The sequence below is a fragment of the Vulpes lagopus genome, chromosome 19, assembly GCF_018345385.1.
Source record: "Vulpes lagopus strain Blue_001 chromosome 19, ASM1834538v1, whole genome shotgun sequence".
NCBI classification, from domain to species: Eukaryota; Metazoa; Chordata; class Mammalia; order Carnivora; family Canidae; genus Vulpes; species Vulpes lagopus.
In genome coordinates, this window is record NC_054842.1 from 45,719,318 (window position 1) to 45,741,271 (window position 21,954).

At 39.2% G+C, this 21,954-nt stretch overlaps 2 pseudogenes; one reads left to right on the top strand and one right to left on the bottom strand.

The window, feature by feature from the left end:
• Window positions 1-20,556: 20,556 nt before the first annotated feature.
• On the top strand, window positions 20,557-20,725 carry LOC121479166 (annotated as a pseudogene).
• A 97-nt stretch (window positions 20,726-20,822) lies between these two features.
• LOC121478511 lies at window positions 20,823-21,645 on the bottom strand (annotated as a pseudogene).
• Between the last annotated feature and the right edge of the window lie 309 nt (window positions 21,646-21,954).

The window sequence follows — 21,954 nt, forward strand, 5'->3', positions numbered from 1 at the left end:
TCTACCATACCTGGTTATAGGGGGATTCTTGCTTCTTGCTTTAACCTCTTACAACTTCCATCCTTAAGGAAGCAGGGTGAAGGGTCCCAGCACCCAACATACCCTTCACTCAAGGCCTCCTGCAGCCTCTAGGACCACACAAAAACCCCTTTGATAGATGCTCATGTCCTACAGGTAACTCTGAAAATGGTGAGGTCTGTTTTAGTCTGTTACTTGAGAACTAACATTAGGCCGTGACACCAAGCAGCATAGCAGGACTCCTCTTTCTTCACCTCCCTCCCTCACGGCTACTGGCCTCCACTGTAGCTGATGCACTTAAGGATGAGAGAAAGCTGCGAGGCTTATAGGAATGGGGGAAGGGGTGGGCTTGGGGTAGAAGCTGCCAAGCGCCTGCAGCCAGCTCAGCTTGCCAAGCCTATTAGAGATGTCCGTAGACAGGAAGGCACCTCTGCTACAAGCACAGTATCTGTGTATCTGTACTCCACAGACAAGAACATTTCATCAGCCTAGTTTACTTTTCTCCTTTATTGGTTCTAACTTGGATTAAAAGGCTACGCCAAAAGGCCTGTAAATAATTTTAGCACAATTTATAAAGTTTGAATTTATATTACCCTCATTATTGAAGCAAATTATTGCAAACTGAACCAGATATTGAGTGCTAAAGAACATTCTATTTAAAAGAAGTGTATGGTGAATCCATTTGTAAAATGAATGGTCACTTCCCAGCTTATTTGTACATATGTTTGGGGTTTTCGAGCATTGGATTTCCTTCCAAGGTGGTAAAACTTTTCTTAATAGATATGAGGCGGTCTTTGAAAAATAGCTTATTTCTTATTACAGAAGAAACAGATGGTCGCATATCACATGTGTTTTTAGAACCTAAAAGAAAATGCTCATGAGAACTTATGATGCCTCACTCATGGTAGCTACTTATAAAAAATAAAATGATAAAAAAATAAATAAAACGAAAAAGAACTCACTCATATTCCCACTGTCTAGAGGTAACCACCATTAACTTTGTGGTATCTATCTTTCTAGTCTTTTTCTGTGCATATTTTGAGCACACTGCTGTTTTATAAGCTGCTGTTTTCACTTAACAGGGCGTTGTGAACATTTTCCAGATCCCTCACTAGTTGCAAGGTACTCCCTGGTTCAGCTGGGTCAGATCTACCCGTGTCTCGAATGCTGACCTGCAGCCTCCTAGCTAGGGGAGGGCAGGGACCATTCTGAAGGCAGCCCCTCCCGATGGAGCTGGCATTGCACTGCCTCCACACGTTTCTGTGCCATCCCAAAGTATTTAGGCTGAGAGAGCAAAAGTCCAAAGCCCCTCAGAAGGACCTGCTGGAGCAGGGCTGTGAGAAGAGTACCTGGCAGCCGATGTGTCATCTGTCACCTGTCATGCTCTACTGCTGGGTGACATAGCTTGCTTTTTTTTTTTTTTTTTTTTGATCTTTTTCTGGCCTCAGAAGTTTCTTTTCGGTCTCTGGCCTTAGGAGGAACTGATGGCAGCTCGATTGGGTTTCTGCCAACCATGAGGAAAGAAAAAAACCCTACTCGAATGGTCCCTTATCACTGGGCCTAAACTCTGCAGATAAAGTGGTTTCCTCCCGCATTACGTGTCATGGATTATTACAGAGTCACAGTGTTTCCACTGAACTCTGTGACTGAGGGAGGACAGTGCTTTCCCAGGAGCATTAAGTCTGCTTCGGGGGTCCTGCAAGGGAACTCAGAGCCTGTGGTATGCTGAGCAGCCAGCTGGGCTCAGTCTTTGATGATATTACGGTATTTATGTGCATGCCGTGTGCACAGGGGGGTGCAACTCAAAGCTGGCCTTCCAGGCTGGGGTTCAAAAACAGTTTATATTCCTAGCTAAAGGTACCAAAAGGAAACTACAATAGGTAGATGGAGCCAGTCCGTTACTTGAGTATATTGAGATTTAGGATTTCCTTAGGTTTGGGAATGCAATATCTTATGAGAGTGAAAATGTCTCGGTTACTGCCATTTACTAGGTGATTATGGGCAAGTTCCTTAACTCCCCTATTACTCAAGTTCCTCATCTATATGTGGCTAATAAATGCAATACAATAAAGACATCAAAGGGGATGTCATCCAATTCGCATTATGCAATGTGTACAAGTACTTAGCCCAGGGCCCAGTTCAGCATAACCACCTGGTTGAACGTTACCTATTTTTATTGAAGTTGAGCTTCCTGTCTTGTGTCAAGGTAAGCGATGAGTATCCTATCACGACCTGCCATTTAACCTCAGGGTTTATATCTTCTAGATAAAAACATGTAGACAACACTCATGTGAACCAGGGAATCATCCCAAAGATACATTGCCCTCATAGTACCTCCGTTTTTTAGGAAATGGGATGGGAGACAAAGACTCGTTTCTGTGACAGAAAGTACTCTTGCTAAAAAGAAAAGGGAAGATTGATGAGGTAATTGAGATCAATGCAATTTTACTTGTAAACCGTCTCAGTATTTATTTTTAACTTATTATTTATTTATTTGAGAGAGAGAGAAAGAGAGTGCACAGACGGAGGGAGGGGCAGAGGAGAGGGAGAAGCAGGCTCCTCGCTGAGCACAGCACACAGCCCAATGCAGAACTTGAACCCAGGACCCTGGGAACCTGACCTGAGCCGAAGGCAGACGCTTAACCAACTGAGCCACTCAGGCGCCCCTAAACTGACCCAGTTTAGTAGCTTGACAAGAAAGATGCTTGGTTCTGAGGCTTCGGCAAAATATAAGAACAACCTGTGGTTTTACCAGTCCCACCCCTTATTACCCCAGTAACTCAAACTAGTTTGCCCCAAAGCTACTGCCATCACCAGAGAACCTGGCAAATAGTCATCGCTGCCATGTACCTCCTGTTCCATGTACCCTCTAGCACACATGCCTAATGTTGCCTGCCCACCCGACACCCTGGTCCTATCAGCCCTGTACATGCTTATTTTGCCTGGGATCCTCATGAACTCAACAGCTGGCTTGGACTCAATATTACTGTGACTTGGCAACTTCCCATTAGTAGATCCAAACTCCCCGAATAGTCAAGGACATGGGTCTTCAGACTCAAAGGTTTTGGAGCTCCCAGAAGGAGCCTGAGAGCTGTGGCTCATATGCATTCAGTTCTCATTTTCCCTCTTCCTGGATCACAAAGACACCGCCACCCCATCTCCCTTCTTCCCTTCCTCCTTTCCTCCTTTCCTTCTTTTCTTCCTTCTTTCCTAACTCCTATTCCTTCCTCCCTGCCTTTCTTCTTTCCTATTTTCCTTCTCTCCTTTAGGTCTAACCTAAACCTTTCTTGATGTTATTTAGGTTCATAGGATTAACCCATGCTGCGAGTTTTGTGAGATCCTTACCCAGTCTATATACCCAGTCCCTCACCTCTGTGCTCAGGATTTTCTCTTAATCATTCACTACTGATTGCTTTTGCAGACACGCTGTGCATGTTCTACTTTGCACAATGTTAACTACAATGTAGATTTCTTCTTACTTTAGAAGACGAGTCACAACTTATCAGAGAGCTAACCATTGGAATCGTTACTTGTGCCTAATGACAGATGAGGGAAATATCTTATTTCATATCCATTGCATAGCAATAATTATATCTGCTTGAAAATACCTCAATTGACACCTGAGGAAAAAAGTTTAGCAGTGGAACCATACTCAACAGCTATGACAATTGTGTGCTAGATCTATCAGCTCTATTTTTATTTCATCACTTGAAAGTATACAAATCAGAGATAACTTTTATGATTTTCTTCATTTATTTATTTATTTATTTACTTACTTATTTAGAGGGCACACATGGGGATGCAGGGCAGAGGAAGACGGAGATAGAGAATCTCAAGCAGACTCTCTGCTGAGCGTGGAGCCAAACGCAGGGCTTGATCTCACAACCCTGAGAGCATGACCTGAGCTGAAATCAAGAGTCCGACCCTTACCTGACTGAACCACCCAGGCATCCCAAATTTTATAATTTTCTAAAATCTATCAATGATAAGGTAAATTTCAGACTGTCTGTATTTTCTTTTTTTTTAAGTTTTTATTATAATCCAGTTAGTTAAAATAGAGTCTTATTAGCATCAATAGAGTGATTCAACAATTGCATACATCACCTGGTGCTCATCCCCTGGTGCACACATCACAACAAATGCCCTCCTTAATCCCCATCAGTTATTTAATCCATCCTCCCCCACCACCCTCCCCACCACCAGCCCTAATCTCATTGGGTTCTTTAGCTCACCAAAACTTTTTCTCATCAAAGCCAGAGGCTCAATGATGCTTGAACTGTACTTATATTTTAAATCCTAAGGCCAATTGTTAATATAAACTTTTCATCATCCTTTTAATATGATGAGCTCTATCAAGAGAGTCAGTTAAACAAAGAGCTGAAGAATCAATTAAATAGAGAAATGTTTAATTATGAATGATCAAGGCAATTGAGACCCCAGAAACCCTCTTTGCTTGAACTTGAAAAAGAGCCATTGCCTCCAGGAGAGCTCTGCTCTCCCCTGCTTACACCCAGGGCACAGGTTCTTTAGTGACTGCAGCACACTAGATGTCAGTGCCTACCTGCCCAGGTAACCTGCATGACTATGCCCTGCACAATGATGTATAAAAATGAGCTTAACCTACAAAGCTATTGATCTGTAGTGTCCTCTAGCCAAATGATACATATTTCTAGGCCCAAGACCAGAAATGAGTATTCTGACCAGATGATAATCACAAGTATTCTCAAAATAAAAAGGGGGGTAGGAAATATGGTAGGATCATGAGTTAGCCAAATTCATGAGGATATCTGAAAGAGTAAAGCCAAAAATAAGCCACCTCAATAAAGATGATGAAGTTGAAGTATAGGTATAGGTCTACTTTTAGGTACATTTGATTATGTCTTATGTTGGTTTCATGGGACCACTGTTTTTGACTCTTTCTTTAAAAAATGTTCATGGAGCCATAAATTGATAAAGTCTTCTCACAATATGGTTTGGGAAGTCACTATCAGAAATCTTGAGTGACGCCTGGGTGGCTCAGCAGTTGAGGGTCTGCCTTCAGCTCAGTGTGTGATCCCGGGGTCCTAGGATCAAGTCCAGCATCGGGCTCTCTGCAGGTAACCTGCTTCTCCCTCTGCTTATGTCTCCGCCTCTCTCTCTCTCTCTCTCTCTCTCTCTCTCCCTCTGTGTCTTTCATGAATAAATAAAAATCTTAAAAAAGAAAAAAGAAAGAAATCTGAATGTGCAAATATTTGAGCCAGCAATTTCATTCTAGGGATGGATCCTGAAGAAATATACACACATACCCATGAAGACTATAGGACAGCAGCAATGTCTCCAATAGCAAAAAATTGAAACCATTTTACAGTTCTCATAAATAATGCAGAAAAAAATAAGTTCATAATATTTTATCTCTTTGGATTATATCTTTAAGGAAAATTGTAAATAGCAACATTATCAAGTTAAACAAGAATGTAAACATTTTATGGGCTTATATATGCATTGCATTTTTTTTTCCCAAAGAATAGCTTAAAAAAAAAAAAAAGAATAGTTCTAATGTTGTTGCTCCAAGAGGTGTTGTTGGTTTTACTCTATTCTCAGTAGCACTGGGTATTAATTTTTTAAACTATTTTGGGAAAAGTAGAACAATATAATACTCCTTGAATGAATTATACATTTGAAAGTTTCTCTTTTATTAATTAATTATTAACTGCTTTGGTGAATTAACTGTTCAGGTCCTTTGTCCATTTATTTGTCTAACAATATTTTTTATTAGTAATAATAGTTGACTCCTACTGAGTGTCAAGAGGCACTGTTCTAAGTACTACACAGATATAATCACATTTTAACTTTACAAAACTCCATATTACTGTTGTCACCATTTTACAGATGAAGAAACTGAGCCCCAGATATGTGCACATCATACGAAGTCTAATTTCAGAGCTGAGGTTTTTGCTATTATCATACTCTGTGGCTTCATATGAATGTGTCAAGTAGTTAAGATATCATCTTTTCATCTGTCATACTTGTTAAAAGTATTTTCTCAGTGCATTATATTTTTTGTTATATTTTTTACATTCTTGCATTCTTATGTGCAGAACATATTAATGTCCTTATGAATTCAATTTACTTTTATCTCTGTTATTTCTCCTATCATTTCTAAGCTTATAAAGATATCCCTAAAAAAAAGAAAAAAAAAGATATCCCTGCTCCAGAAATGTGAGAAATTTTCAAATTGATATTTCCTTTCAGTGTGTGTGTGTAAAATATATGAATATACATATGCATTTGTATTTGCGTATATAAATGTACATAAACATTAACGATATACAAATTCTTTAATCCACATAGACATTATCATGGCATACGATATGAGGCATTTGGGACTTTTTCTAATCCTGACACTGTGGCTGAGCAGAGAATCTCTCTGCCAGTGTCCAGATGAGATACTAAGCTACCAGGATTTTAATCTTCAACCTACCTTTGCTCCAATTGATATGATTAAGCCAAGATTATTTAACCCAAGCCCCAATGAGTCATTCCAAACCTTTGAATCATCCTGACAGACTTGACAAATCTTCTGCTGAATTACTGCCTTGGAGAATTCTTTGCATGACTAGTTGAACATTGAATGTCTGCAAGCCTTATGATTTATAGTCCTTCATCATCGAGGCACATGCCTGACCCAATGGTTACACCCATTGTATTTCCAAAGAGAAGAAATATCTTAGGTATTAAATTGGTAGGTCCCAGTTGGTTCTAAATATAGGTCAGTAGAGCAGTGCATAGAGTATGCTCCCATTTAGGGGGAGAGGGGAGTAGGAATATGTATCCTTCACATATAGAAAAAGATAGGTACACATTAAGATATGAATATGGGTGTAGACACATAGTATAGATACATAGAAGGCTACATAAGAACACTGGTCAGACCCAGGGGGCTAGGAGTGATGAGGAGTGGAGGAGAGTTTTCACTACTTACTATCTTACTGTGACTTTTGAATTTTGTTTTGTGTGCCTGTATTATCTACTCACAATGAATTTTTATATTAAAAATAATTAAAAGTTGGGACGCCTGGGTGGCTCAGCGGTTGAGTGCCTGCCTTGGCTCAGAGCATGATCCTGGATTCCCAGGTTCGAGTCCCACATCGGGCTCCTTGCCTGGAGCCTGCTTCTCCTTCTGCCTGTGTCTCTGCCTCTCTCTCTGTCTCTCATGAAAAAATAAATAAAATCTTTTAAAAAATAATTAAAAGTTAAGTTCAGGAATTTAAGTGGTGATTCAGTAACATTTTCGAGTCACCTTATGAAAATATAATGCAGGGTTGATAATAGAAGGGGTTACTAATTCCAAGGTGGTTTGGTAACAGTATGCATTATCCAAAATTTCAGGTTTTGCGATGTGCAGGCCACACCCCCTTTGCTCTCATCTGAATCCGGTACCCCACTTTGGTTATAGGGAACTACATTTCCCAGCGTCCCTCCAGTCTAAAAGTGGGAGCAGCTTCCTATTGTTGCTAATCTCTGGAATCCCTCTCCTTTCTAGCTTCCATGTTTGCCTCCTCGGGTCTTCCATTTCCTAGGTAACCAATTCTTTGTATCAAATTTCCTCTGTTGGAAAAACCTGGAATGGCTCTGCTTTTCTGGTCAGACAGCCTGACTGATACACTTCACAGGCACACATTTTCTGTTTCTTGCTTGGAAATATCCTTGCCCACAAATAAGAAAGACACCTCAGGGGCCTCTCATATATTATATGATCTTAGATTCAGATTGCAGAACTCCAAACACACTGAGCATTTGGTTATTTCTTTGCACATAACCCCTATATTCCATAACTACCATTCTGCATCATTGCCCAATGCTGTAAATGGTTTTTTAAAGGATGCTATTTGGAGATACATACTTAGGAATAATTGCCTTTGCATTCTTCTCAGAGTCAGAACACTTAGGACATGAAAAGTGGAAACCTCTCTGGTGAGACTCTTCAGGACACTGGCCTGGGGCTGTATCAGGCAGTAGCTGAATTGTGAAAAAGTCAGATACACAGCTTCTCTCTGACAGAGATTTTAGGAGGAAATGACTGTGTGGTGCTCAAATATGGACTTTCCATTTCTCGGCTTGCTTTGTTTCCAGCAGTTCTACTCTTAGAAATCAAAATCTCATTTCATTTTTTCCTCAAGAAAGATAATTGTTCTTGACCAGACCAGTGGCCTTTATCTACAGACCATGGGCCTATCTCTTGTCAACCGCAGGGTACTTGCTAAAATTTAACCTAAGCCTAACTGATACAGATCAATTATAGGTTTGTGAAGGTTTGCTAACACGTTTTAATTTGCTTAGGGTTTAATTCATCTAAAATGATTGGGTTTTCTCAATTCATAAGTTATCCAAATCATTTTCTGGCCTGGTGTGAGCATTATCATCCTTCATAATCACAGGCACTGCCTGACTCAAGGCTTCTGACTTATGCATGACCCTTACATCAGCTCTTCTGCACTTGGTGGGACCCCGCCCTTCCTCACCACCCCTGCACCTGTCACTTCTTTCCTCCATCTGCTACAGGTGAGAATGTACCTTCCTTCTTCCCTCACAATCCTCTTCCCTGAAGTTGACCCAATCCTTCTACCCCCAACCACAGCAATATGAAGTTAACCTGAACCCCTGCACCCCAGCCCACTTCAGCTGTAGAATCTGTCCCCATCCCCATCTCTCCACTTTTGGCCTTTGGGACAGACCCACCCAACCTTTCACTAACCCTGTTGATGTCCCACACATAGCCCCATCCTGCAACCCCAAAGGCCCTGCCCCTCCAATAACGTGCCCTTAGTCCTGACTCTGCACATGATCCCTGATGCAGGAACAAACAACCTCAACTATTAAACATCTCCTCCCCAGGCATCCACCTTGTGAGGGTCCCAGTATCTGTCCCTCTTGTCTTTTACCTGTTCCCCATTAATCTTCACCCTCTTTGTCAAATCTCCCATCTCTCAATTGTTACTCCTGACCTGACCCCTGTCATCAATGTAGACACAGATTTACTAGAGTGTTAATGAAGCTTAAATTTTAGAGGTCCTTGCACAGGTCCCTTCCAAGGTCTCATGTCTTGTTTTGCATTCATAATGGCGTGTTCCTCCTAAAGAAGGCCCCACACGTGTTAAAACTTCAGGCCACAAAACCTGGGTCTGCTCCTACTTAGGTGATAATTTCCTTATTATCTTGGAATCAGGGGAATGTTCCCACTCCCATCACAACGCTGCTTCTAGGAAATATGTGCTTCTAGAACCACAAATTGAACTTTGAATGCCCTCAACCTTAGACACATTGTTAAACTTAGTGGTTAGTTTTAATTATAAGACTGGTGTTTTGTTTCAGCTCTTTTTTAGGTTAAATAGGTTTTTGCTGATTGGCTTTGGAAACCAACCACTGAACAAGTGACTTGTAAACAAACTTCTGGAATGTAAGCCATTTCTAAATTGTAGGCTTCAGGGACTTACCATTAACAAAAGCCCATAAACCACGACATACACACAGTATTTTATGTGTGGAAACCTATGTATAAATACTGACATTTTGTCATATGAAAAAAATTACCCAGTAAAGTCGATCAAAAAATGTGGCAAAATTTGTAACATTCAACGAGTCATGATGTGTAATTACAACCAGTCATGTATATTTTCTGAGGCAGGTTCAATTTGAAATGTTTTGTTCTGTGATCACCCTCTATGACTCTCTAGTTCATCATTTTATACCCAGAAACTGGTATAGTACCTAGCACACAGTAGGTACTCAAGCAATACTTGCAAAATGAATGATTGTATGATACTGTTTTGCAGACCATGTGCCCTACTTTTGGTTTTAAGATTATGGTCACTGACTATAATGAACATATACAAGCAATTTAACTTTTTTCTTTTTACTATTTTTAAATATACATTGGCAATTTTTAAATATACATTCTGTCAATTTATTGAATTTTCCAAATCTCACTTGCAAAATAAAAAGGCTTGGACCTCAATGAAAGATACAATATATACATTACTGTCTCTCCCATCAGTGAATCAATTCTTTACCAAATAATTACACAACATCTTCCAGAATATTGTGTTTATTTTCTTAGTAATGTGAAAGAATGCTTTTATATCAGTTTTGGCATGCAAATAGTTTTATTTTTAAGGAATCCGTATACTTGGAGCATCCTAACCTCCCACATAGTTCTTCTAAATTCTACAAATATGTTACACACACTCCAATTTTTAGTCTAAGAACTCATTAACTTTCAGTGAGGCTATGGATCCCCTCCAGCAAGTAGATTAACAAGGTGAGTTTGATGAAGAAAAATTTTCATGTGAATTATCTCAATCCTTCAAAGAATCCAAAAGTATTAATTATAATTGAATAATGATCAGGAATGCCTTTTATTTTGGATTCCTGGACTGCGCCATTGTTATAAATTGGTAGCAGCTTCTCCACTGCCTCTTTCCCCTTCCCCTTCTATCCCTTCACCCCAAGAGAAGTTAATAGTCAACTGTTGGTATTGGGGAAACATGTTTGGGGAAAAAAAAAACAGGAAGATTTTTTTAAAATTCTTGGTTCTAGGAACATTTATAGCTTTGGAGCAAGTTTTGGTTTTGCACTATTCATTTCTCCATCAGAATACCAGTCATTAGAATAAAGACAAGTTCTGATACCATTTGTCCTTTTTTCCTCACCCCACCTCTCACCCACCCAAAAACCCTCCAGAAGAAATATTTTTTCCTGTTCTCTCTCTTTTTGCCACAAGGATTTTTCATCCCAAATCATACAAGAGCACACCAAGAAATCTCTTGATCCTGAATTGCAACATACACATGTGTCCACTTCCCATCCTGATTTTTAAGATAATCCCTTCCACCTTTATTCCTCATCTTTGACCAACAAGTGAGAAATACAGCCTACTCCCTTTACCACACAAAGTATGACTCATGTCTTTCATGGCTGGGAATTTACCCAGAACAGACGTAGAATGTGATAAATCTTATAGATTATTATTTTTATAAGTACATGAGTGGTCTCCACATAAGCTAGGGAAGTTGCTGGAAGTCTGGAGAAGTTTTCAGAATACCTGAAGGCCAGAGTCCACTTAGTAGTTCTTTGAAGAAGAAAATTCCAGACATTTCAAAAGAGCAGATCATTCAGACAACTGGCGTTCCATTTGCAAACCAGCTTCTATCCTCCCTACCCACCCCTTCCAGAACATCCCCGTCAGAGGGTCGTTAGAAAGCTGTTTGAAATAGTGGTGGTTTTTCAAAAAATACCAGGTTCTCCCACTTCAAAGAACAGCCAGCAGAGAGTTATTGCTCCTTCCTGAGGCGTGCTCCTAGACAGAAGTCTAAGAGGGACTTCCCATATTTCCCTATTATGCCCAGGCAGAGAGGGGAAGATTTTTTTCCTTCCTAGTTCTCTGAACTAGCCTGAAGAGAATTCATCATGATGAGCACTTTAAAGCTAGATTTCAGAAGATCTGCTTGTCCCTCTGATGAGCCAAGAAGAAAACTTGCCTACAAAGGAAATCCAAGAGCCTGAAGAGGAAGACATTGGCTATAACATTGCATTAGACCCCTGACTGGTCAATAACTTTACCATGTGCTTAATTCCCCTCGAAGCAGTCATCAGACCCTTGGCAATGGGTGGTCACTACCTCATAAGCAAAGTGTTTTATTTTTAGCAGTTGTCTCCAGTGGCTTGCTCACATTGCCCCTCAAAGAGGATTCCAAAGTCCTCATTGTAGTGGATATTTGTTCTCTTTCACCTCATACCCAGACTTTCCTGACTGGTCTGCCCAGAGGCAAGGCCAGTGGTGCTTTCATGGGACCAGTCCTGTGGTGTGTTATTTTAAAGATTCTTGATCAGTTTTTGCTTTTCTATTAGGTTCTTAAAGTTTTCCAATGGTATTTTGATTGAAATAAGTTAGTCCTATAAACTATTGGGAAAACTTGTTAGCTTTAAAATTTTGTTTCCCATCCAAAAACATGCCTTTCCATTTATTAAAGTATTAAATTCCTTAATAAATTTTTCTAATTTTCTTCATGTAAGTTCTGTACAATTTTGTAATTGTAAATAGTTTTTTCATTGTATTTTTTCTAGTTGATTACTGTTCTTACAGAGGAGTTATTTTTAATTCTATATTTGTGTAACTAACCACCTCATTGAATGTTGTTAATTTTCAGTAATTTCTCAGTTCTGTTACAATTTGTGGTTCAAGATTATACCAACTACGAATAATTTTTTTAAAAAATTATGGTTTTAGAGGAGGCAAAGTGTGAATTCTGGGGGAAGTGGCAGCAGTGAATTTAGTGTTTAAGAAAACAGAGCACAGGTAATGAAATAGCTCATTTTCTCTTTCCCCCCAGGGGCCTATGGCAGCCTCTCCAGGACCTTGGTGCCTAGGTACTGGAGGAAGGAGCAGTTCCATCTAGTTCCATGGAGATGGCCATGAAATGTTGCTCACTTATTTCTAACAATTTGGGGTCTTTAATTACCAGGCCATTCTCATAGAATAGAACTCAGCAAGAGGCTGGGAACCAGAGCTCTAAATGCTAAATTCTTTCTGCCTAAGGCTTGCTAGGGTACCTGATAAATTCTTGACCCCGTTCATAAACCTTGTTTTCAGCAAAGTCAAATGGAACAGCCTTAACACTATTGAATATTTGACTATATTAACTACCTTGCCTTTGAAAGCAACTCTCCACTTAAGGCAGGAGCCTCCATTCTGCAACCCAGGAGAGGCAACAACAGTCTCTATAACCCAAGTTAGGAAACCAAGAGGAAATGGTCAGTGGACTCAGAACACACTCTTTCTCATTCTTTTTAGCCTTTCTTGAATAACTGAGCATAAGCTACACTTCTTCTCAGAAACTATTCTGAGATGCAGGAGGCGCATTCTTTCCCCTCCCCCAAAAGCTACATGATCTCCACACTATTTCCTGTAAGAACCACTCAGCTTGCTCTTAAGAGCAAGGTAGAGATAGTCAACATCATTACTCACCAGAGAATGCAAATCAAAACCATGATGAGGTACTATTTCACACCCACTAGGATGGCTGTAATAGAAAAGGCAAATAATAACAAGTATTGGTGGGGATGTGGAGAAATTGAAATTCTCATGTATAGTGGTCGGAATTTAAAAGGGTGCAGTCGCTGCGGAAAACAGTCTGGTAGCTCCTCAGAAGATTAAACACACAGTTGCAAATGACCCAGCAGTTCTTTTCTTAGGTACCCAAGAGAAATATGCCACACAAAAGCTTGTACATGAATGTTCATAGCAAAGTTATTTCATAAAAGCCAAAAGGTGGGAAAAGCCCAACTGTCCATCAACTGATGAATGGATGAGTAAAATGTATATATATATATATAGATAGATACAGATATAGATATAGATATAGATATATATGGATATATATATATATCCATACAAGGGGAAATTATTCAACCATAAAAAAGGAATGAAGTGCTGGAACATGTACAACACAGTTAGAACTTGAAAACATTAGCATATACTAAGTGGGAAAAAAGCCAGCCACAAAAGACCATATAATGTGTAATTCCATTTATGTGAGATGTCCAGAATAAGCAAGTCCATAGAAACAGAAAATAGATTAATGGCTATGAGGGGCTGAGGAGGAGGTGAATGACTGCTGACAGGTATAGGTTTTCCTTTTGTAGTGATGAAAATTTTCGGAATTAGATAGTAATGATTATGATTGCACAACTCTGTCAATATACTGAAAACTACTGAATTGTAACATTTTAGTGTGTGGATTCGACAGTACAGAAATTGTAGCTCAATAAATCTATAAGAAAGAGAGAAGAACAAAAGAAAGAAAGAAAAAGGAAGGAAGGAAGAAAAAAGAGGGAAGGAAGGAAAGAAAGAAGGAAGAAAGAGAGAAGAAAGAAAGAAAGAAAGAAAGAAAGAAAGAAAGAAAGAAAGAAAGAAAGAAAGAAAGAAAGAAAGAAAGAAAGAAAGAAAGAAAGAAAGAAAGAAAAGAAAGAAAGAAAGAAGAAGAAAGAAAGAAAGAAAGAAAGAAAGAAAGAAAGAAAGAAAGAAAGAAAGAAGAAAGAAAGAAAGAAGAAACAAGCTAGGGAAGAAGAAAGGAAGGGAAGCAGCCTGGTTGGGGTAAAGACTGAGTTAGGTGTAATCTCGCCCTCTCCGTAACTCTTTCCCCAATAGGTCCCTCCCAGGGTTCCTCTTCCTCTTTCTACTTCGTCAAATTTGCCCCCAGAAAATGAAGCCTTTACAGCCAGTCATGACCTCCACCCTCCTTATAATTCATGAGCTGACCTCAGCCACATCCACTTGGCACAGCCTCAACACAGCTGCTCAGCCTCCTTGCTAGGGAAGGTATCTACCTACCAGAGCCCTGCCTTGAGTCCTTTGCTTGCAAGATCCTGTCCAGATGCCTCTGTGCTGGTGGTTTTGCTCCTGCACTAATCCATGGTTACACGGCCCCACCCCTCTGTGAGCATGCTGGGAGAAGCTAGCTGGCCTACGTGCACCCAACATCTCCAGCTGCGTCCTGCTCAGCCCAGGTAAATTCAGGGTGGCTCCTGCTTAAACTTCAAAAGAATTTCTCCTAAAAGCCAAGTGCTTGGTATATGTAATTCCACTTAATCTTCACAATAGCCCTCTAAAGAAATTATATTATCCCCATTTTTTTAAGAAGAAGAAACAGATTTAAAGCTTAACAGACTTAATCAAAGTCACATAGATTGGAGTCAGGATTCAAACACCGAACTGTCGAAGCCAGCACTCTTTCTGCTGCCCTGGATAATACATATGAGACAATAATACCATGTGCCAAGCAGTGTTCTAAACATATTAACAATATTATTTCTTTGACTCTCACAACCCCATGAGATAGGTACTAGCATGTCATTAATAGATGAGGTTCAGAGAGATTAACTCTTTTAGATAATATTTATTTATCACTCACTGAATGCCTGGGAGATTGGGAAGATTTTTGCTTTTTCATAAAGGTGAAAGATGCAAACAGTGCTGTCCTTTTTATCCTTCTCTTGCCTTTAATTAACTATTTTGGGACTATAAAAAGAAAGGCAAAAAAAAATCACAAATATTTTCCCAAACATCATCAACCTACTAAGTAATAAACTACCTTTGGATCTTTTATTACATAAGAAAATTGAAATCCTACTTGTATAATCAATCCACTGTCACTAGATTTTCTGTTACTTGTACCTAAACATGTTCTTAACTCCTACAGGAAGGCCCTATTACTACCTTCTTACAGATAAAGGGGTACAGAGGGATGAAGTCTTTTTCCAAAGTCACATAAATAATAAATGACTGTGGCCAACTGATAATTGTCCCCCCTATTCCTCTTTTAACAACTTAATTACCCAAGTTATAGCTGGGCACAAGGGTGCTCAGAAATGGTCACATTTCCCAGGCTTCCTTGTGGCTTTGTGGGCCAAATGACTTTATTTTGGTTAATGCAATGTGAGTGGAAGGAAGGAATGTGATCAACTTCCTGGTCATGCCCTCCAGTTCCTCTTTCCTTCTTCCCACTGGTGGTAATGGTGAACCATCTTCAATTACATGGACCAGGGTAACACCTCAAGAGACGGCAGAGCAACAAGATAGAAGGAGCCTACGTTCTTGAATGACCTCATGGATTAAGATTGTTCTACATCCTGGGATCACCTACCAACTTGGGCTTTTAAATGAGAGATAAATAAACTATCTCAGTTAAGTCATTATTATAAACAATATTGTGGCCAACCAATTTGCAAACATAGTTCTCATTCCAAATTGGAGTGATTTCCACTACAATTCAAGTATCGAATTCAGAGATTGTGGACTCAGATGCCTATAGATGCCAGGTGGATGACAAATTAGTGATGAAGACTGGGCTGCAGAGCATATATGCGGTTACCAAGTTCTAGATCCCTTTTCTCCTGCTAGACTATATTTCCTGGCTTTCCTTATAATTATCTGGGACCATGTGACTGAGGTCTGGCCAGCATAATGTGAATAGCAGGAATGAATGCTGCATCCAGTCCTGGCCCCAAAAAAAGTTTCTCACTCAATAATATACTCTTTCTTTTCCCTCAACTGAAGTAGAAAAGATGCCCCAGGAAGTCTTAGGAGCCAAGCAATGCATATGGCAGAGCCACAGGATAGAAAAATCCCTGGGTAACCACTTAGAGAAGAGCTGCATAAATTACGTTGACATGTAAATTTTGTAAGAAACAAAGTTTTCCCAAGTAGATTCATTACATGCTCAAGTCTCAGGTCTATTGTTACCACAGCATAAGGTAGTTTATCCTCACTAATTCCCCTGTAGGAATGCAGGCCCAGTATTGCCAGATCTTTTGTTTTTGTTTTGTTTTGTTTTTTTTAAAGAAGACAGAATTGCTGAATGTTATGAAAAAAACATCTCATTTTCAGTGTTAGCCAATACTGTGGAGGTCAGACATGACCAAGATCCAGATCTATCCCAAGGACTACCAGTTTACCACCTCTGCCCCAGTGTTATAGTGTACCCCGATCCTGGGACTTTAGCCAGCTTCTTCTACTGGTTCCAGGCTTCAGTGGCCCCTTAAAATCCAATTAAGGTTCTAAGACTTTCCCCAATTTGTTATGCAGGCTTATTAAACTTGAAGCCAATGGTTTTCGGTGTATAATTGTGAAAGGCAGGAAATGACCTATTACCTAAAGCTGTTCTCTCATTTGATAGAAGTAATCTTGACAAGCATTTGTCTGGAGCTCCAGTGTTTCTCTCTCATTCACATGTTCTTAAAGTTAAGACCTAATAATGCCTACATGTCCAACTACATTCATCAAAATGAAACTATTTATAAACTTTTCTCTACTTAGCCACCTGCCCAAATTCTTTCCAACTCAAGGCTTATCTCAAAGATTATCTCCTCTATGGGGTCTTTTCCTTCCAACCAAAGGAGCATGGTCCCTTCCTAAATTGTGAACTCCTGAAGAGACCAGATCACTTTCCTTTTCATAGTATCAGTTTCTGGAATGACACTTAGCTCATAATAAGTGCTCAATACAAGAACTCAATATATGTGTTAGTGTTTTGTGACTATTGTTATATATTTTATAATTGTTTTGTTTTACTTCACGTGCACCTAAATCAATGGGTTCCTCGTAATTGTGCTTTGCATCCTGTGGCAAGATGCTGTCAGGAAGTATTGAAACTAAGAACATTGCAATAATTGAATTCAAAAACGTCAAATATCTTAGCTATTTATAAGGGTAGACTCTGGAGCCAGACTGCCTGGGCTCCTATACCACACTTAGTAGCCATAACTAGCCATACAACTTTCGGCAAATTAACTTGTCTGCTTCTTGGTTTCCTTAACTGTAAAATGGGAGTAATAATAATAGTACTATTGTATTGGTTTGCTAGGGTTGCTATTACAAAATGCCACAAACTGGGTTTCTTAAACAATGGAAATTTATCATCTGACAGTTCTAGAGGCTAAAATCTAAAATCAAGGTGTCCGCAGCATTTGTTTTTCCTGAAGGATATGAAGAAGAGATTTGTTCTAAGCATCTCTCCTTGGCTTGTAGATGACTGTCTTTTCCCTGTGTCTCTTCACATGGTCTTCTCTCAATGCATGTCTGTGTTTGTGTCCAAATCTCCCCTTTTTATAAGGTCATCAGTCATTTGGGATTAGGGCTCACCCTAATGACTTCGGTTTAACTTGATTACATTTATAAAGACTCTATCTCCAAATAAGGTCACCTTCAAGATATTGGGGGTTAGGACTCCAGCATACCTTTTTTGGGAAGAGAACACAATTCAACCCATAACTATATTGCCTACTTAGATTTTTATGAGGATGAAATGAATTAGTACATGTAAAACATTTAAGAACAGTGCCTGTTATACTGCAAGTTTTTAAAAACACTAGATGATATTGTTATACTTCTTAAAGTCTTATACCAAGGTGACCCTTAAAAGTAAGTCACAGGAAATTACACTGTTCAGTATCGCTGTTTTGGGGCAGTGGTTGAAGAGTAGTGGTGATGGTTTCAGTCCTTGTTCTCAGGATATAGCAAAATGAAGCAAGTGTGAGTTTCTGACATTAATAATACAATAGAAGGTATGGCAAAAAAAAATAGCAAGTTATTGCACTCACCATAAGCTTGAAAATGACTCAGTTTGAGGGGTGTGCCATACACTGAGAGGTACGCCACCATTAGAATTTATCCTGCAATTTATTATTAGGTATTGTTAATGCATTTTTAGCAACAACCACCAAATTAAAAGTATAATAAAAGATTATAGCTTGACTTTTGCAATTCTGGAACTTGACTTCTTTTAAACAAGGGATTGGTTTCAAAGTCTTCTTAGATATCCTAGAGTTAGGATTTTTAACTCAGTCTAGAGGCAAGTTGACGGTTGTGTGACTCAACCACTGAAATATAGTCCAATAAACCATTCAAGTCACAAAATTTATAAACATAAGTATTTCCTAATAATGCCCAGGGATGCAAATCCCTGATTTATAAGGATCCCTACAACAACAAAAAAGTCTCTCTGGTGAGATAATATTTACCATTCTTTTTAACAAAAGGGGAAAGAAAAAGCCAGTTCTCAATGCTTTGTTCTCATTCTCTTGAGAATCTATCAACATTTTATTTTTAGTTTGTCTCCTAAATCATTCATGAGTGCAGTTCTGTGGTGATACGGTTTATACTTTCCTTTCAGTCCTGATGGCATTTTAAATTCTGGCCTCTGAGTAAAAATTTCAGCGCAGGTCCCGTTGCATTTGTTGATTTTACAAATGAATAGATCTTCAGTAGGGAGAAGTTGGTGTCCTGTCAAAAGCCCTCTTCAAAGCAGAGGCTGCTTGGGTGGTATGGGTGATCTGAATATCGCCTGTTTAAATGGGCGGTCAGTGATGCGCATACCATCCAACCACATGTGTGGCTTATTTCTGAATTATTATATCAGGTCAGGAAACCTACCTCATAAGTATGTACCACCGTAACCCTCGAAGTTCAGATATACTATTTCAATTATATTCAATCTGCAAATCCAGACTTTTCTCCAAAGTCATGCTTCCATCATTTGTGAGCTTTGAGAAGGGCAAGAGGGTATAGCTGAGGCCTCTTTTCTCTGCTCCCATCTGCTTCCCTACATCCTCCCAACATTCTCCTCCCTTCTCCCTGCCCCTCTCTTCTTCATCACCTATTTGGTTCAGGTATGTTGAGCCTGAAGATTGCAGGATTTCATCTTTCTGTTTTAGGTATAGCCATCAGCCTTGTGGTTAAAATTGGTTTTTTATTTTATTTTGTTTTGTTTGGGTTTTTTTCCCTGCTACTTTTCATAGGGTAAATGAAGATTCAGAAGAAAGCTTTATATATACTTTAAAAATAAATTATTTTCTTACTATGAAAGTAATCATGGTCATTGTAAAAAAAAAATTTAGAAATACAGATGTATTTTTAAATTTTTAAAATTTTTGTGTGTATACATATTTAGTTTTAACAAAACCACTTGTAAACTTTTTTTTTTTTAAGATTTCATTTATTTATTCATGAGAGACACAAAGAGAGAGGCAGAGATATAGGCAGAGGGAGAAGCAGGCTCCCTACGGGGAGCCCAATGTGGGAATGGATTCCAGGAACCCAGAATCACAACCTTAGCCAAAGGCAGACTCTCAACCACTAAGCCACCCAGGTGCCCCAACCTGTACACTTTCAATGTTTAAACCTGAGCATCAAGGACACTTGGGTGGCTCAGCAGTTGAGCACCTGCCTTTTGCCCAGAGTGTGATCCTGGTGTCCTGGGATCGAGTCCTACATTGGGCTCCCTGCATGGAGCCTGCTTCTCTCTCTGCCTGTCTCTCTGCCTCTCTCGCTTTCTCTCTGTCTTTCATTAATAAATAAATAAAATCTTTTAAAAAAAATAAAATAAAATAAAACTGAGCATATTTCTTTTCCAGTGAAATAAAAAAGAAAATTTAAAAATAAACAGAACAAAATTACAATAAAGAATGTCAATTTCAAATAAATTTCTATAGGTTTTCCTGATTTTTCCAGCCCTTGTCAGGACTCAAGTCATCATTAGGAGAGAATTTTATTTTAAAAGTGTCATCTTAAATTGCAAGGATCTCCACTAAACGTCACAATTAAACGTGCCAAAGGAGAAACCGTGTTGTCAAAATGCCCGGTTAACCCACACAAACATCTCAAACCTAACTTCTGAAACTTGCTGAACTTCTGTAACTCCATTTCTTTAGGTTTTTTTTTTTCTTTTTAACAAGAGAAAGTAGCCAGATACATATTGGTCAATGGTAAATGCTAACCGTCCATATTCACATAGAGACACAGCATAATCTCTGAGCCCAATATACAGAGAGAGGAGGGAAAAGGCTACAAGTCTGTGCACTACTACACAGGGGCCTAGCACCCTCCAGCTTCCAGCAGAGCTAAGGGAGCAGATTTTTTTTTTTCTCACAGAACACAGTGGTCTTGATCCCATAAAGTTTTTGTTGACACAGGAAGGGATAAAGATGAATTTGGAACAGAAATGGAGCTTTGCACAGTGGCAGTATCATAGCCAATGAGGTTTATCCGAGGCGTGATTATTGCTAATTGGAACAGAAATGGGCAGAGATTCTTTTCCACTTTATTTTGCTCAGGGTAATTCCTCCTCCCCAAATATGTTGAGAACCATAGTATAAAGGGAAAGAAAAGAGCCTTCAAAAAAATGGCAAATGAACACAAGGGGGAATAAAAGACTGCAACTTGCTCCCAGAGAAAATTAAAAAAAGAAAGGTCAGAATCCATCAGTGTTCCATTAGTCAGCTTCTCTTTCATCCTCTCCTTCCTCCCTCTCCTCATCATCTTCATCTCCTTCTTCATCAATATCTTCCAATCCTTCTTCTTCATCATCATCATCTTCTCCTTCCCCTTCATCATCCATATCGGGAACTAAGTAGTATTATAATGGATTTGGCCAAATATCATCTTTGATGACCTCTCCTAACTCACCTGCACCTGCATCAGAGTGGTCAGTAAACCAGGGGAAGCAGCTCTTTGGTTCTTCAAGCTGTATCTTCCTGCCGGCTTTATTCTGTGTTTGACTTGAACATTTTGTCAAGTCTTTTTCAGAATTCCATTTGATTTCAGTGGACTTTGAAGATGGGTCACCACTCTCAATGAGAGGAAATCTTTGGACAGATCTTTATTTTCAAAGTAAAGATTTTCATCAAAATAAAAATCTGGTCTGTAACCTGATTCAATATCTTCAAATTCTATCACTGCAACTCTTGTCAAATAATGCAGCATGTCTTCATCCTCCACCCCAAGCAGCAGACACTTGTGGATGGTTGACAAATGCTCTTACCCCAAATTTGGGATTTTGGCAATCAATTCTGACCTCTTCTGAAAAAATGGTAGGTGGCATGTATTATATTTCTGTTCTACGTTCAAAATCTCTTCACTGGCTTGTTAAGTCGATCTATTTCATTTTGTACTTTATCTATATATTTAATTGCTTAATTGCTTCTTGCTTTCTCCCTTTGGAAAGTGCTGAGAGATCATTGCCTCCAGCTTGGGGTCAGGAGGCAGTCTCAGTTTCTTCTTTTGAGCAGGAGCAAAGACTGGCATTTGGGGGCCATGTTGTGAGGGAAGTCAATGAAACAAGGGCAGACACATGTCTGGAAGAGGCTTTGATTACTACAGATATGTATTTTTTATTTTTTTTAAGTTTTATTTATTTAAGTCACCTCTACACCTACCATGGGGCTTGAATTCATGACCCTGAGATCAAGAGTTGCATGCTTTTCTGACTGAACCAAAAAGGCAACCCAGATATATTTTTTTAACAAGGAAAGATAATACCCCAGAAGCTGAAACCCAGAATTAAGCATGGCTAACATTTTGATGCATAGTTTGTCAACTTACATATGTTTTTTAAATCTCTGAAT